We start from the raw sequence: 15,652 nt of genomic DNA, 5'->3' as shown, positions 1-15,652 counted from the left end.
TCAAAGGACAGCAAAGTCATCTTGTTGAATAATTTGTTTCACCAGCACCTGTACTTGACCTGTCATCCTTCAGCTTGACCTTCAGCGCCTGTCATCCTACATGATAGGTGTTCACGGGGCAGATCACCTCCACGTCCATTATTACTAAGTCGCATTCCGAAGGGAGTTCAGTGTTCGTGTGAAACTAGAAAGGAGGCACTTCTGGAGGCTTCCTGTTGGAGAGGCTGTATTCTGGCAGGTAAGTACGTACACATTAAGGTCTTGTTTTCGTCCGCGGTGGGCTGAAAGTGTGAACTTTCAGCACTACACAACACGATGTAGCCCGGAAGCTGCATTTCTAGTAAGAACAATTCACTATCGGTGTGCCAACCTTCCCAGTACCTGCGGCCCAGAAAACTGTTGCTGATTGTACTCATTGTCTCGCCGATATTCATATTGCTTAATTTAAGAATAAATATAAGCAGTGATACCCTTCCGAGGGTTTTAAAATCTGCTCCACCAAATTTAGTGAAGTCCTCATGGAATTGTGAGAAATTGCCAATCCTACATGCAAAGCCACAAACGCGAGTCCTCCTGAAACTCGGAACGCATGGCGGAGCCCCGCTCCAACCCGTGCAGGGTCCCGCTGAATCCAGCTGTCCTCAGAGAGCACCCATTCACCACGCCCCCACCCGGAAACCAATTGACAACGTGAGAATGATTGGGAATCCCTTCCTCAATCAGTAGGGAATTAGCAAAAGGCAGAATATAACACACGCCCATTTACTCATTCTCCCAATTAGTATCCGATTCGGAGTGGGGAGGGGGAACGATCTAATCTCTCATGCATCTGTTCAATCAGACACCCGCGCCGCCGCACAATCTACTTACAAGGTTTAAACTCCAGTTGGGTTCTGGGTCGAACCGCTGCTGTTGTCCCAGAGGCAGAAGGTGGTTCCGATAGTGAATCATGACAGACCCATTCCCATCCTAGATTCACCCGGAAAATTAGTATCTCTGGCATATTAATATTAACTTCATAGGACGGAGCCACCCACCGTTCAGACAACATATTCTTCCCAAGTAGCCACCAACTTCGTCAGACGACTTGGTCTCCCTGCTTGACTTGGGATCAACTAAAATTTCGATGAAGCCTTCTCTTATTTCCTACTTTCTGTTTCGCATCTACGTTTTCATCTCGTTCATGTGCACTTTTAAGCTCCCTTTTCATAATGGAAACATAGTTAAAATAAAACTTCAGTAGTAGGTCTTCCTCGTCGGCCCTAAGACAAAGGTCGATGGACAACCTCGCCTCGTGCCCGAACATCAGATAATGTGGCAAGTACCTGGAATCCTCATTTCGTTTGCAGTTGTAGCTGTGGACCAGATGTTAAAAACGTTGACCCCACCAGGTCAAAGGACCCCACATTCTATAAGTGGGACATTGTCGTGGCCCTCGTTGGCAGCGTCTTCCTCCTAGTCCATCGAATGCAAGATTTGTAGTATTCCTTGACCTACGGCTAATTCGGGGGCAATAAAACCGTTCCCTGAGAGAGCCGTAGGTATGTTCATCTCCAGAATATCCAGGACCACCATGAACTGACTTAATCTCAATTCTCCGTTACTTCAAAGAATGAAAGTAACGGGAGCTTTTTTTCTGATTTACAGCTAGTGACTGGTGGTGTTACACAGTGGAGTGTTATAACCGATTGTTTACACATTAACTGGTAATCACTTAGATCATGGAATTATTGCCTTTACTGGATATGAAGGTGGGTAGAGTGACAAGACAGTATGAGAACTTAGGTAGGCTACGGATGTACTTAGCTCAGTTAGTAGAAAGTACAAAAAAGGGGCGAATGGAATGCAGTGTGGGGAATCGTATTGGAAATGAAAGTTTTTACAATTTAGTCAATGGATAGACAAAATAATTCAAACAGTCAGACACAGTAAATAGGGATTGTTTGTGCACGCTTCTCGATGTTTAATATGCAGGCTGATTCTGAGTTGAGGAAGGTAAGTGCGATGTTAACATTCAATTCAATAGGTCCAGTAGATAAAAACAACGATTTTGTGTTGCGAGTTGTATACAACATTGCTAAAGCCTCAATTGGAGTAATATGAGCAGCGTTAGACCCCGTACCTTAGAAAACAAAGCATGGACTTTAATCTACATTCCATTCCCTTATTCCCTTACATGTACAGGTATGGGGAAATATATTCAATACAATTAAAATCTCATTTTTTACTACTCCAAAATAAATTCATAAGAACTATACATAAGACTAGTTATTATGAGCCAAATAATCCACTATTTATTCAAATAAACAAGTTAAAATTCAGAGACTTCTTAGATTTTAGAATAATCCAAATTATGTATAAAGTAAAACAAAGGTCAGTTACCACAAAGTATCCAAAGAGTGTTTAAAATGAAAGAAAGTCAACATGATTTGTGAGGAATATGTATATTTCAAAACTAGCGGATAAGAACAAATGAAAAAAAATCATTTTATTTAAGTTAATGGGTGATTGGCTGGAACAGTTGCAGTAAGAAGTAAACATATATATATATATACATATACCACTCTAAACAGATTTAACTATTTATTTAAGAATCATTTCATGAACAAATATGAAATAATCGATTTAAAATGAATGGGAGTAATGCAGATAAATTATACATTGAACTGTACTTCGTTAGGCGGGAACTATGTTGAAAAATAAATGTGCTATGTTTTTTAAACTTGACTCCTTCTACATTAGGCCACAAGCTAATTAATCACCACAAAAAGAGAGGTAGGCTCAATAAGCTGTAACTTCAGTCTGCACACTTTCAGTCGTTTTGAAGATTTTTTAAAAAATATTTAATATTGTTTAATGAAATCATCGTAACGAAATAATCGTTAACATTTATACTTTTTTGTTTGTTTGTACTGACCGAAATTAAATGTTATTCATTCATTCAAACTGGAACGGATTCCGACGACTTTCACGAAAACCATTTCAGCTTTGAAAGGATTGCTTATCAGGAACGTTTAATGATTCTGTAGGCATGGTCACAGGAAGTCAGAAGGACCAGGGGTGATGACAGCGAAATATGTCTAATGGCGAAAGCCTTCATAGAGTGTGAAAAGAGAAGATTCTTCCCTTCATGAGAGAGAGAGAATCTAAGAGCAGAAGACGCCACCTCAGAATAAACGAAGTCCTTATAGAAAAAAAAAGAATGAGGAGGAATTTCTTTCAGCAGACAGCGCTGACTCTCTGTGAATCATAGCCATACGAAGGTGTGCAGGGCAAGACGTTATGCATATTGAAGGCAAACCTTTATATGTAACAGATTGTTCAGCATTTGAGGGGAAATGGGCAGAAGACAGAACACTGGGGTTGAGAGGAAATTTGAGTCTGCCGTTATGAAATTGGGCAACAAGCTCGATGCGTCATATAGCCTTATACTGCTTCTATACATCAACTGAAGAAAAAGTCGAGACAATATTACAATATACGATTTTCTACAAATAAAGCGCAAAAGATCAACCCCGAAGAGCCGCAAATAAAGAGAGATCCGGTACTTAATCGGGTAAGTCATCAAGATAACTGACATGTATCATGTTAGAAACTGTTGATAGTTCACTCCTATTGGCTATTGCGAAATCGAAGTTCCCTGCTTTTGCGTAGCAAACAAGAAACACATTTCGATTGCAATATAGTTAAGCGGGATGTAATGCATTTCAATAAGATATCACAGGCTAGGAATTACTCAGTACGTGTTAGGTTGAGCGCATACAGCCCTAGCATTACGGCCTAAGTGCATGTTTTCTTAGATATGTAAATGGACTGAAACGAATGTCTTGCTTACCACCAGCGAATACGATACTGAGATCAACTTATGGTACTACTGTTATAACTGCGCGACAGCACCAACAGTAATTCCAAATGTTCGAGTAGCCGTAGTGCAGATGGCGGCAGTTGGGTGAAAAGTGTGCTTGAGAGATTTACAAAGATGTTCAAAGACTGCCTTATCAGGAGAGATTGCATGGGTTCAGGTGAAAAATGCTGGTGGCTGGACTTTTTGTAATTCAAACAAATTCAGGCACAATGTTACGAATGCAGCAGCAATGAATATGAAACTAAGACAGGGTTTAAAAAAATCACGAGATTTATTAAACTCTGCTTTTTCTTAGTAAAGTAAACAAACGACTAACTTAACCGGAAGTTATCGGTCTGGTGGCAAATCATTCAAACTTGAGAAACTGTTTTTCACGAGTTTTCATACCCGCACAGACTTAAAGTGATAAATTCAAATCTCCATGTGATTTATACGGTCATACAAAGAGACTTCACTGAAAAAAAAGCAATTCCTCCTAAGTTCCGACCTTTTGACTGGAGGGTGGACACTACACAAACCTTCCTGACTTTCCAGATGCTCAACTCAAAACTGCATGCCACAATTTCTGAAGGAAGTCCATGGTCTACCATTGCCTAAAATGCTGAACGACATAAACGTTATCCAGTCATTTAAACTCGAATACATTCGAAAATTCCTTCACTCTCTGATACTGGACTGCAAGGGAAAAAAATGAAGGTGCAATAAACAAAACCAATGGAGTCTCAGACCTCCGTCCAGTAAAAACAATGTTTCATCAAAAGTAAAAATGCGAACTGCATCACAAACCGCGGGTTGGTTTAAATTCAGCTTAGAATATGTCATCACGTGACGTCACTTCCCCACCACTTCCTAAGGTCAATAGAAAATTACATCATCCCACTCACAAGACCGTCACGTCATTCCAATCTCCCGAGTTCAATCTGTGGGTATGCAGCAGCAAATTGTTTTAGTTTTTCAGTGTGAGCTGTGCACGAGGAGTGTCGATGTGAATCGATTCTTTTAAATACGTTCACAAATGTATCCTCATCTGGAAAGACATGCAAAGAATGAAACTTGGCTATTTCGATACAGAACTGGCTTCCCTACAGGAGGCTAGGCCTGATTAGATTATTGAGCAGATGTTGACATGAGAAAGAGGCTCAAATACATGGGCGTCCTTTTTGAACGGAGATGAGGATTTTTTTTTTTTGTATTTTTTCTGGCCGGAGAGTGGGGACCATGTGGAATTCTTTGCCACAGATACATACACAGGACAAATCTGTACCTACATTTAAGACAGAAGACAGAGGTTGGTGGATTTCGATTGGTTAGTGTAAAGTGTATACGGGAAAAAAAACACGGTTGTTGGGAATGAGAATTGTAATAGATCAGCTATCATGAAATAGCGAAGCATCCTCTGTGTGCTAACATGGTGTAAATTTCCTCCTTTTTTATTTCACCTTTTTGTCTTATTCTCTATATGCAGTGTTTATAATCCGGTGTGCACAACATCGGAAAACTCGACGGAGGTTGTGGGTCCATGTTATCGTACGAATCATTGCAAATCATTGAGGATCCTGCAGAAGGAAGGGTTTCAATGCATCCCAATCTTTTTAATCTAATTACCAAATCCATTCCAACATGGCGTCTATGTCCTCTTATTCTGATATCATGAGCCAACATGCCACATATACTTTGGGTGTCTCCAAGCTCCCGTAATTTGCTCAGGTACCGTTTACTCCAAATCCATTCCCCAATTTAGGGTCACTTTTCTTCTGCTGACTTACTTATCACGCTAAACTATGTAGGTGAACATAGATGTACGATCTGTATTAAAAGCCCACAGCTTTGCCTTCACTTCTGTTCCATCAGCAAACATCAGAATGACACTAACAGATATCTCTCTCTCTCAGTTATGAGACCTGGCAGGAACACATCTCAGGTCATGTGGTCAGGTTGTGCGCACCTGCTCACTGAAATATTTACAATCTTCTTCAAAGCTTCAATTTTTCAGATTCCGGACAATCATTCATCATCCCAGTAACAAGCAGCTAAGAATCTTTGATTTAATCGACTAAACAACTACAGCCAGATAGCATTGAATCCAGTCCCCATGAATTGTATTGGCACACGGTACAGTAATCATTATTTTGAACGAAATCACACACAAACAGACACACACACACACACACACACACACACACACACACACACACACACACACACACACACACACACAACACCACCACCAACCCCCACCCCCCGAGTGATGGCAGTCTCAATTTTACCGCTCGTAATTCTCTTGTGGCATTAACGTATATTTCACAAATTAACTGATTTGGCAGAGGCTCTAGATGTCACTGCGTCTTTGGAAAAACCGGAGCGGTTAGACCATTGCTGAGCTTTCACAGACGAAGGCGAGGGAAACTTCAACAGCTACTCTTAGTGGCGTGAAACCACAATAACAAAGGAGTTTACAAATATATCAAGCTGCAGCTATCAAAGCATGGATTCTACAGTAAGTGAATTTTTGTACGAGCATTTGACTACAATGCATCACTGTGCGCCTTAGGGCACAGTAATAAACTGCGGAGTCGCCCATTTGCAGCTTTGAGATGGTGACACTAAATAATTTCCTTTCCTCGTCCAGAGTGGATGTGAAGCGTCTTTTGGCAAATTCGGCTTTATCTTCTTCTCCAACATTATCTTTGTACAGTATGTACTCGAGACTTAGCTTTGGCCTTTGTCGGTACAAATATAAAGTATAGTAGCTCCATGTAGTATCATAGGTGCAGCTGAAAGTCACAGTCTCTTCTTCTGTCTTCATCTGCGGTGACATTGTCTGAGTGACAGAGTTTCCATGACTCGTATCTAAAAAATAATGTCAGAACATGAAATTTTATATTAACATTTTTTTTCAGAATTCGGTTTCGAGAAAGCTTTTGAATTTTCTGCAGCGTACAGACCAGTAAACCAAGCTCCGCAGACGATCCAGATGACGAATCTCCACATTATTTTTATGAAAAATGGGTTGAATGTTATTCTCATCAACAAATTATCATCAGGATTCAGCACTTTCCGATTCTACTGTTTAAGTACTATAATGGGCAGGAAGTGAACGCGCCCAATGGAAACGCACCCTCATGAGACATGCTCCGCCTATTGTACCAAATGCGACAGCGCCATGTACCTCAAGGAATGAGCGTCACACCCCGCTGACTGAGACAGCCATCTGCCGACATAAGCCTGCAGTTCTCGAAATTACATTTTTTTTTCCATTGCTCAGTCGATCGAAATGCCAAAGAGATATACGGTGGAAATACTAACACAGACCTTCATGCCGACTTTCCGCAAAGCACCGATAAATATAACGGCAAATATCAGACGTCTGTCGGTTCCTGAGACATATGTTTATACACATATCTCGGGATTTTACAGAAAAAAACAATGCTAAAATAATTTGACAAAGTCACAGAGAAACTGCAGTTAAATATGATGGAGCTATTCTCCGTATAATAGAAAATACATTTCTCTGCTTCGCGGTTTCTATCCTTATACGCTTGCCATTGTTGCTTTATTTTCTGCGCATCGGTGTCTGTATCTGTAAGTCTGACGGAAAGAGCTTGCGCTCGCACATGCGCGTGTGTGTGTTTGTGTCTCTTTGTGTGTTTGCTCACATCTTGTCATTCCGTCATTCGCTATCGGTTCATCATTTAGTGCCAATTGAGATTAGCAACAACCAGAGTAGCATTTCGGCTGCACCGCCACGATAGATTGAGCTCAACAGCGTAAAGATACACGGCACAATACGACATAGGGCCTCCGAAAATATTTACATGTAATCCTTCAATAGTTCTACAACTCAGCATAAAACTTGCCCCGTCATTCTTCTGGTGAACTTTGGACATATTGCAACCGATATGTCGGGCATATCTCAGGATGCTGGAAGAAATGTAGACTGCCCTTTTATTTATGTATAATTTTAATGTTTTGTCTGTCCGTTTTCAATCATTAATTTAGCAGACACTTGACGGAAACATCTTTTCGCGGCGGATACAATTCTGTCTCCTTCCTGATGAAAGATACCAGAGCCTTCGACAACCCAGGAGTACATGAGTTCTACGGTAAAAAGATTGTCCATTTTTACAGAGTCTCAGTGGGCAGCGCAACCAAAGTAATCTGCAAGGAGCACAAATAATGAATGCTGTGTAGGATACAGGTTTTCCTCCTTCACTTTATCTGCATCTCGCTCAAACTCTCTCTCCCTCTCTCAATTTCTACCTACGTCAATATCTTTGTTTATTTCTACTCCCTTTGTTTCTCTCTCACTTTCGTTGTCTTTTTACTTCCAGGTCTCTATCATACTCTAGCCATTAATATCTCGCAATTATTCATTTGTCCCTTTCTGTTTCCTTGATATATGTGTCGTTCTGTTAATTTTTTTTCTCTTCTGATAATAATACCGATGGTCCTTTGGCAAATTCGGCTTTATCTTCTACTCCATCATTATCTTTGTACAGTATGTACTCAAGTTTTACGTTATCTTTTTACTTCCAAGTCTCTGCCTTACTCTAGCCATTAATATCTCCCAATTTTCTTTTGACTCTTTCTGGCTCCTTGATATATGTGTCGTTCTGCTAATTTTATCTCTTCTGATAATAATACCGATGGTCACTTTCGCCAATCACCAGTCACCCTCTCTCTTCTCCCTTGCAGTCTGTTATTCTCTCAGCACCTGTGTCCTGATACTCTATCTACCTGTCGTTTTATTTTTCGTTTGTCTCGCTGCTTGTCTTATATATAGCTGTCTGTCATTTCTTCGATCCATTATTTACCCTCTCTCTTCCTCTTGACTTCTGTATTCTTTGTTTTTGTACGCCTGCTAATTGTATTATCAGCTCTCATACATAGTCTCGTATCTGTCTCTTTCCCTTCGAGCATGCTACTGCGGCATTATTTCCATGTATTATTACCTCCCTATAGATATTCGCTCTCAGAGAGTTCCCTAACGATATGACATTAAACTGACTCGTTAACCCACAAGGAGTCGACATACTTGCCTACTACAGTCTGATTCTGTGTTTTCTTCTTTTAAAAAAAAGCTTCTCTTTTCTCTCTTGCACTAATTATCTTTCGGTCACTCCAGTAGGAAGCCACGTGGTTTTTTGGCTAGCACAGCTCTGCTATAGTTTGAGTTATTTTGAAGTTGGTAGTTCATTTGTGGCGCGGTGTTGTGAAGAGACTCTGTACGTACACATGGTCGAGTTCGTGGAGGATCCCCAGAGAAACTGGTTAACTTCGCAATTCAAAGAATATGTATGGGGTGCGTTAATTGGAAAATGTAAATTATTCCTTGATCACCACGAGATAATAATTTTTTTGACTGTCTTTGCAGGGATAGAGTAGCACAAGGCTTGTTAGGCCGCCTCCGCAATGCATCACAACTATTTAATACAATAAAACAAGCCTATTAAAATATACCGAAAGTTTTTTTTTTCAGTGAAGGCCCACTAAAGTAATACATTCCATCTCAAATCTGCTTTCCCAGAGTTGCCGTTTTATTTATTTGTTTTTTTCTTCCCACTTCTTTCCTGGATCTTTCGAGAATATGGCACACTAAATACAATTGTTTGCATAGAAAATGGATTGGCAGATACATAGGGGCAGGAGTACTGTTATGACCGTGAATACGATGATCAATTTTCTCGCTCCTCATTCCAAGAATCTGCCTGCTCTTGTCTCTCCATCCCATTTTCCCTCTCATTTTTGCATTATCACGATACATTGAAGGGAAAGTCTGTTCTAAGCAATTGTTAACGTTTTCAAACTTAAGAGGGACTCTCATTTTTGCTAAAATGGAGAACTCAATAGACTGCAGTCTGCAAAACTTCGAATGGTCTTCTGTCTTCTGGAACAGAATTTGCCCCATATACGTGCAATCACCCTCCATACGCAGGAGGACGGGATTGATGAAACAGGAGTCCGGGCAGATAGCTGAAATCTATGAGGAAGCTGACTCTTCCTGTTAATCTTCGACACCGTATTTCTTCGTAAAACAAAACTCTCAGGTCCTGACCCAACCTAGTCCCGATTCTACACCCGCCTCGGATATTTTGCCTCCTGATCCTGCCTCCGCGTTGGAGACCTGCACTTGGGTTCATTTTCCTACCACATCCCCGTAACATCACTACTTCTATTCAGTTTTGTGAATTGATCTTTTGTGTGTCTTTTGCAGAATGTTTTCTTGACAACTGGAGAAACTCGTTTCATGCCATTTTTACTAAACTCCTTCGCTGTCGACCTACATTAGGCAGGACTGTGCTTGCAGAAAGTGTGGAATGAATAACTTCCGATGAAAGCAAAGGGCTGCCAGCAGTTTGTTGTTTAAATTTTAAAGCCGATATCAAGCAACGATTGCCGTAGGAATCATGGACGAGATTTCAATCCAGAAATCCTGCAAACAAAAATGCTAGCAACAGTGCTGAGTGGCACTGAGCCAACGAGAAAGGCGGTCCAGTATATCAGCAAGACAGCAAACTCATCAGCCGCCTGTCGACCGAGCGGCAGACGCTATGATATATAAGAACATTTAAAATCGCCTTCGGAGTTTGTTGAGGATAGTGGAGAAAGTGTGAACGAAAGGCTCTATCGTACTAAGCTGTAAAATTGCTAAAAGGATGCCTTGTCCCCTAGGAAAAGTATTCCTCTGCCATCAGCATGTTTATAACAATCCTCCTCCTCAGGATCTTCTTCTCGATGACTGCCAGAAGGTTTGCATCTTTCTTCTAATTCGGTATTTTGACTTCTCCGTCTCTGGATTAGATTTGCTGGCCAGTGCATTTTGGCCACTTGTTTTCATTTATTTAAACACTAGATGCTGCATTCCAAACGTAATTTCGTGTCCCGACAATTTCTTTTGGTCTCATTTTTCCTGTAACGAAATTCCCTCACGAGAGACGCACCATTTCAGCACCTCCACCCAGAAAGGTGACATCTTGATTGTTTTCAGCCCTTCTTGAAGACATCTCGACGATCAACCAATTGCTTCGCCAAGCTAGGCAAATGAAAGGTAACCTAGTAGTTACCTCGTTACACCTTGCAAAGCCGGCAGTTCAGCACGACAAATCCCCTTCTGGACTGGTCTTTCCCACTACAATATCATACCAGTAAAGCAAGTCATGATTATCAGTTACCTAGGAGAATTCAACTTTACTTCAGCCCACCTCACGTTCAAGTGGGAAGACCTCTAAAATGGACTCCAATGGCTGCACCACCATCGCAAGCTTCATTTTAATTGATTTGTATCTCTTCATATTAGCAGCAACAGACATAACATTTGGCTAGCTCTTGGAGCCCAGCATATGGGGGTTTACAGATGACATCACAATAACTATAGCAAAATATGTCCACGCAAAATAGATATTGAAAACCCTGGACAACGTAGCTAGTTGAGCTGTGGTGACCAGGTAGCTACCTGCTTAGCCAAGAAGTCCAGATATATGGTGATAAAACACGTCTAGGCTACTAGTTTGTTGAGTCTTCAAGTACGAAGAGATGACGTTTCGTCGACTGAGGACAATCAGTGATATCTCTTGGATATCGGTTTAATTCAGCATTCCTATTCAGTGTCACCATCACTGACACACTAATGCAGACCAATGAGTTGCTGCAGAAGAACGACAGAACTGGACTGACAGATAAACTTAAAACATGCCGTAACTCCATGATGGAGTAGATGTCTGCTCTGGCTTTTATAGTTGTACGAGATCCCCGGAGTACCTGTAGAATGCATCAAGGGGATAGTCAGCAGGCACTTGAGGAGCAGGCTGGAGATTCTCCTAACATTGTTCTTCAGCGGGTCGCCACATATGAACAGGTCAATTACAGATCCGGTTATCAACGGTAGAGCAGGAGTTTAAGGTAGCAACTTGTAGAGTTGTGTTAGCAGTAGGTAACTCCAACGACAAGCAAATAAACCAAGCGAGAGTTACAAAAAGATCGGGCCGATAGGGTACCGTCAACTCAACTATAGGAAAGTCAGTGACAGTTCAGTAATTGGGATGCATCATTAGCAAATATTCCAGATACGACAAGACCCCGACTACCCATAAATTCCTGTATAGACGGAGTAGGTGTGGCATGGCTCAGGCAGAGGTAAGAAACTGCTAGAACGAAAAACTTGATTACGTGGACTGAGTTAGCCAACCGGAACCTTCGCCTTTATTTTCAGGCATGGTGTCAGTTTCTAACAGTCTCCCTACACTATTCAGATTACCGCAAGTTAATGAGACAGAACCATTACTGCCAATTTTGTAGTCTGCGGGATACATGGACGCAAGGTTTCTGAAGATGCAAAACAACTTTAACACAAGACAGTATCGGTCGCACAAGGACAAATTCCTGCAGTCCCATCCTGACACACTGGAACGACAGGGGTCTAAACAGAGACCAGATGACGTAAACGGGAAACAACGCACTCATTTTCTTAAATGAAAGTCAACGCCTTTGCCATCAAAAATGCTTAATTCCAATCTGTTGCAAACTGCCAAATGACAGTAAATGAAGGTTGATGTGGCGAGGAACCTGCATTTAACTGAGTTAATACAAAAAAAATATCTTACGATCGACTACAAAATGCAACAAAAACAAAGGCAAAAGAAAATCATCCTGTTAGAGATCATAGTACAACGGGTGGTGTGATGAGGGGAGGGTTAAACGTGGAAGGCCATGAAGTACCAGTGCGTGAGCGTACCGACAAAGGTTGTCAGAGATGGTTATTCCCCGTGGGTATTAGCTATAGAGTTTCCACGACAAATCAGCTCGGAAGTTTCTCTCTGAGCTGGACCTTAACGAACAGACCAAGAACCAGTTGCTCACGTTACTGGGGCAGGAAGCAGATAGCGCCACTTTCTGGAAATAGTGCAGCCGAGAGTTGTGAATCTGGAAGTCAGGACTTCCTGGGCAGTGTCTTGGTGACCCGCCAACTAGAGAGTGGAGTAGTTAGCGCTGAAACACTCCATGAAAGCTGAGCTCCACCTGACGACATTTTCTTCTGATCAATGGCTACAGTTACATCATCACTTAACTGAAGAGAGTACCTTGTGTAAAAAAGCAGTAGGTTGATCCTCCTCTGTAGGAATGGATTAGAAAAAGACATGGTTCGTCATTTACGTAGAGCAGTAGTGTAAAATAATACGGGTGAATGGCAGAAGTGAAGTGTATGCCAGCTGCACACATCGCTGGCGGGTGAGTGTTTCTCTGAGACAATTTCGGCCAGATATATAATTGTTCATAATACGTAAAGGCGCATTGGTACTAACTATTCTTGTGTGAAAGGTCTTAGAAAAAGTTGGAGTAGAGATGATTCACCGTGCATCATTGAGAATCAGTGAGCAGAACGGCCAAAGTAGAATTTATGTTCGCTATTCACCCGAGGAATGGGCTGTGCTATCTAGCTGAAATCTCGCGCATCTTGCACAGACCACCAGCTATCCGGAATGCCTTCATTTGGAATGGGAAATATTGTGTCTAAAACAAATATTCTTGAGACGATTTATCATTCATACTGAAGTTTCGGCTCATGGATGGATGAGTAGAGGACTGGTCGCGTCGTATAGTTAGAAACATATTATAAAATGACACGTGTAGCCTGCAGCTGTGAAGTATACGTTAGCTACATATTTCGCAGGACGTTCAGTATAGCCCTGAGGCACGCTGGTCCAGGAATATTATTGTTCATTATACGTAAAGGTGCACAGCTGTTGACTGTCCACCTGCGTAGGGACCAAGATCGCCAATTAGAACGGTGCATGGAATTTGATATTTCAACCGTCTCAGTACCTGACTCAAATACTTGTCAGAGTGCTCGTAATTCCCAGGGATACATGGGATCCGGTGTAGTGCTGCTCTGGGAAATAATCGAGAAATGAAAACCTGCATATCCGCGGCTATCCCTTCAAATTTAAAGTAAATCACTGAAAGCAAAGATTTAAAAAGTTATTTGGCTTTTCCTGGTTTTCAAAATTAATATAAATCAGTGTGCTTCTTAGGGTCATTGATAAAGAAAATAAATGTTTGTGTCACGAAAAAACGTCCAACTGTTCCAGTTGCATTCCTACACTATTTTTGCGTATTTAATTTTCTATTTCAGGTTTAGGTTTTGGTGGCTTTGCATTTTGGCCATTTTCCCAATTTTATGAAAAAAAAACTAATAATTTAATTCAAAATACATGTCAAAACTCATATTGTCAAAGAAGGTCATTTTCTCCGAAATTCGTTAGTATCCCGCATCTAAAGGGATGTCACATCGTCACCCAATTGTTTGGGACATTAACCTGCTGAGGAAATTTGATGCTATTTAAATGCAATACAAATAGACAGGAATATCGAGGTGGAGTGCGCTTTATTCAACGGAGGCTCCGACAATGGTTTTCAAACTCCAATTAACACAGTGAGCACATTTAATATTATGGCTGTACAAATCGATTTCCGAAGCAAAGAATGCTCTTGTAGCCTTATGAATTGAGAAAAAAGAAAAAGAATATAGCCAACATAAACATCCAGATTATTTGTGATAAAATATAACCAGTCCGATATTGAAAATTGTGTTTCTGCACAATATTGTATTATGAAACAACATGGCTCGTGTCCTTGGATCTAATTCTTACAAGATAAGCAATTACAAGTATTCATTCGAAGATTCGAGTCCGCTGAAAGCCGAGGTCATATATTTAAAAAAAAAACAAACTGCATACTGGTTTCCATATTCAAAATATAATACTGTGGCCAGCATTTGGTCCACGATGACAGACAAGGAAGCTCGAAATCTCAAAAAAAGTTTTATTGTAATAGACACAGAGTACCCACCGTCTCACACCGACGGGGGAGGGGACCATCATTAACTCCGTTTGAAGTTAGGATGGCCCAGAAATACACAAGCAAGTAACAGTATAACTCCAGCTAAAATGTAATAAACAAACTGTTCCACCATCTCCTTAACAGAAGAAGAATAAACAGTACTGGTCATTAAAATGCAGAGGCAGGCTGTCCACCGCGCTTTCATCCGGAAAGTCACACTGCTCGCACCCAAGCGGTCAACTATCCCCGGCAAGCGCAGAGTTAATAGCAAGGATTAAAAGTCTGAAGGGCGGTGACACTGCTGCCTGTTTGTGTGAGGCAGGAGCCAGTACATTCCGAGTGTCACTTCCGTCCTTCAGCGTCGCGGGATTAGTGGTGGCCAAAGTCTGACACTATGCCGGACAGACCCGGTGCAACCAGACTGCCTTCCGCAACTCAGGCAACCGCACCCTATTAAACACGTTATACATGCTGTGGAGTACCTCTCCCGTTCACTTCCAATTGCTTTCAAGCCTGACCGATAGTCACTTCTTCCGAAAGGGTCTGTACACCCATACTGGGACCTCGAACATGTACTAATGTATTGAGACACTACACTGGCGGCCAGCCCTTTCGGGGTCTTGCAAGAGCCGCGGCAGTGCACAAGCATTACCCAAGCCAATAAAAACGTTCAGCCATCCTACCCAGCAACTTTGCAACCCCTATACGGACTGCCGCCACCAACCCAAGGAACGAACACAGCACTGTGGCATAGAGACCCCGGCAGGTCTTCTGCTGTAAGGGTCTGTCACCATCGGACATGTTACCGCCTGAAGAGAAGCCCGTTGTGGACCTCCAGCATTCCCTACAGCGAGTACAATATAGGGCTTTGGTTTCTGTATCCAGGCTGTACTACACTCTGCCATTCCCTCACCTGGGCCAACAGTGGATTGCCCACCTGTTCGCTGCACA

Source organism: Hypanus sabinus, chromosome 26 (genome assembly GCF_030144855.1).
Source record: "Hypanus sabinus isolate sHypSab1 chromosome 26, sHypSab1.hap1, whole genome shotgun sequence".
NCBI classification, from domain to species: Eukaryota; Metazoa; Chordata; class Chondrichthyes; order Myliobatiformes; family Dasyatidae; genus Hypanus; species Hypanus sabinus.
The sequence above is the reverse complement of the archived record's forward strand: the minus strand, read 5'-3'. Positions refer to the sequence as shown.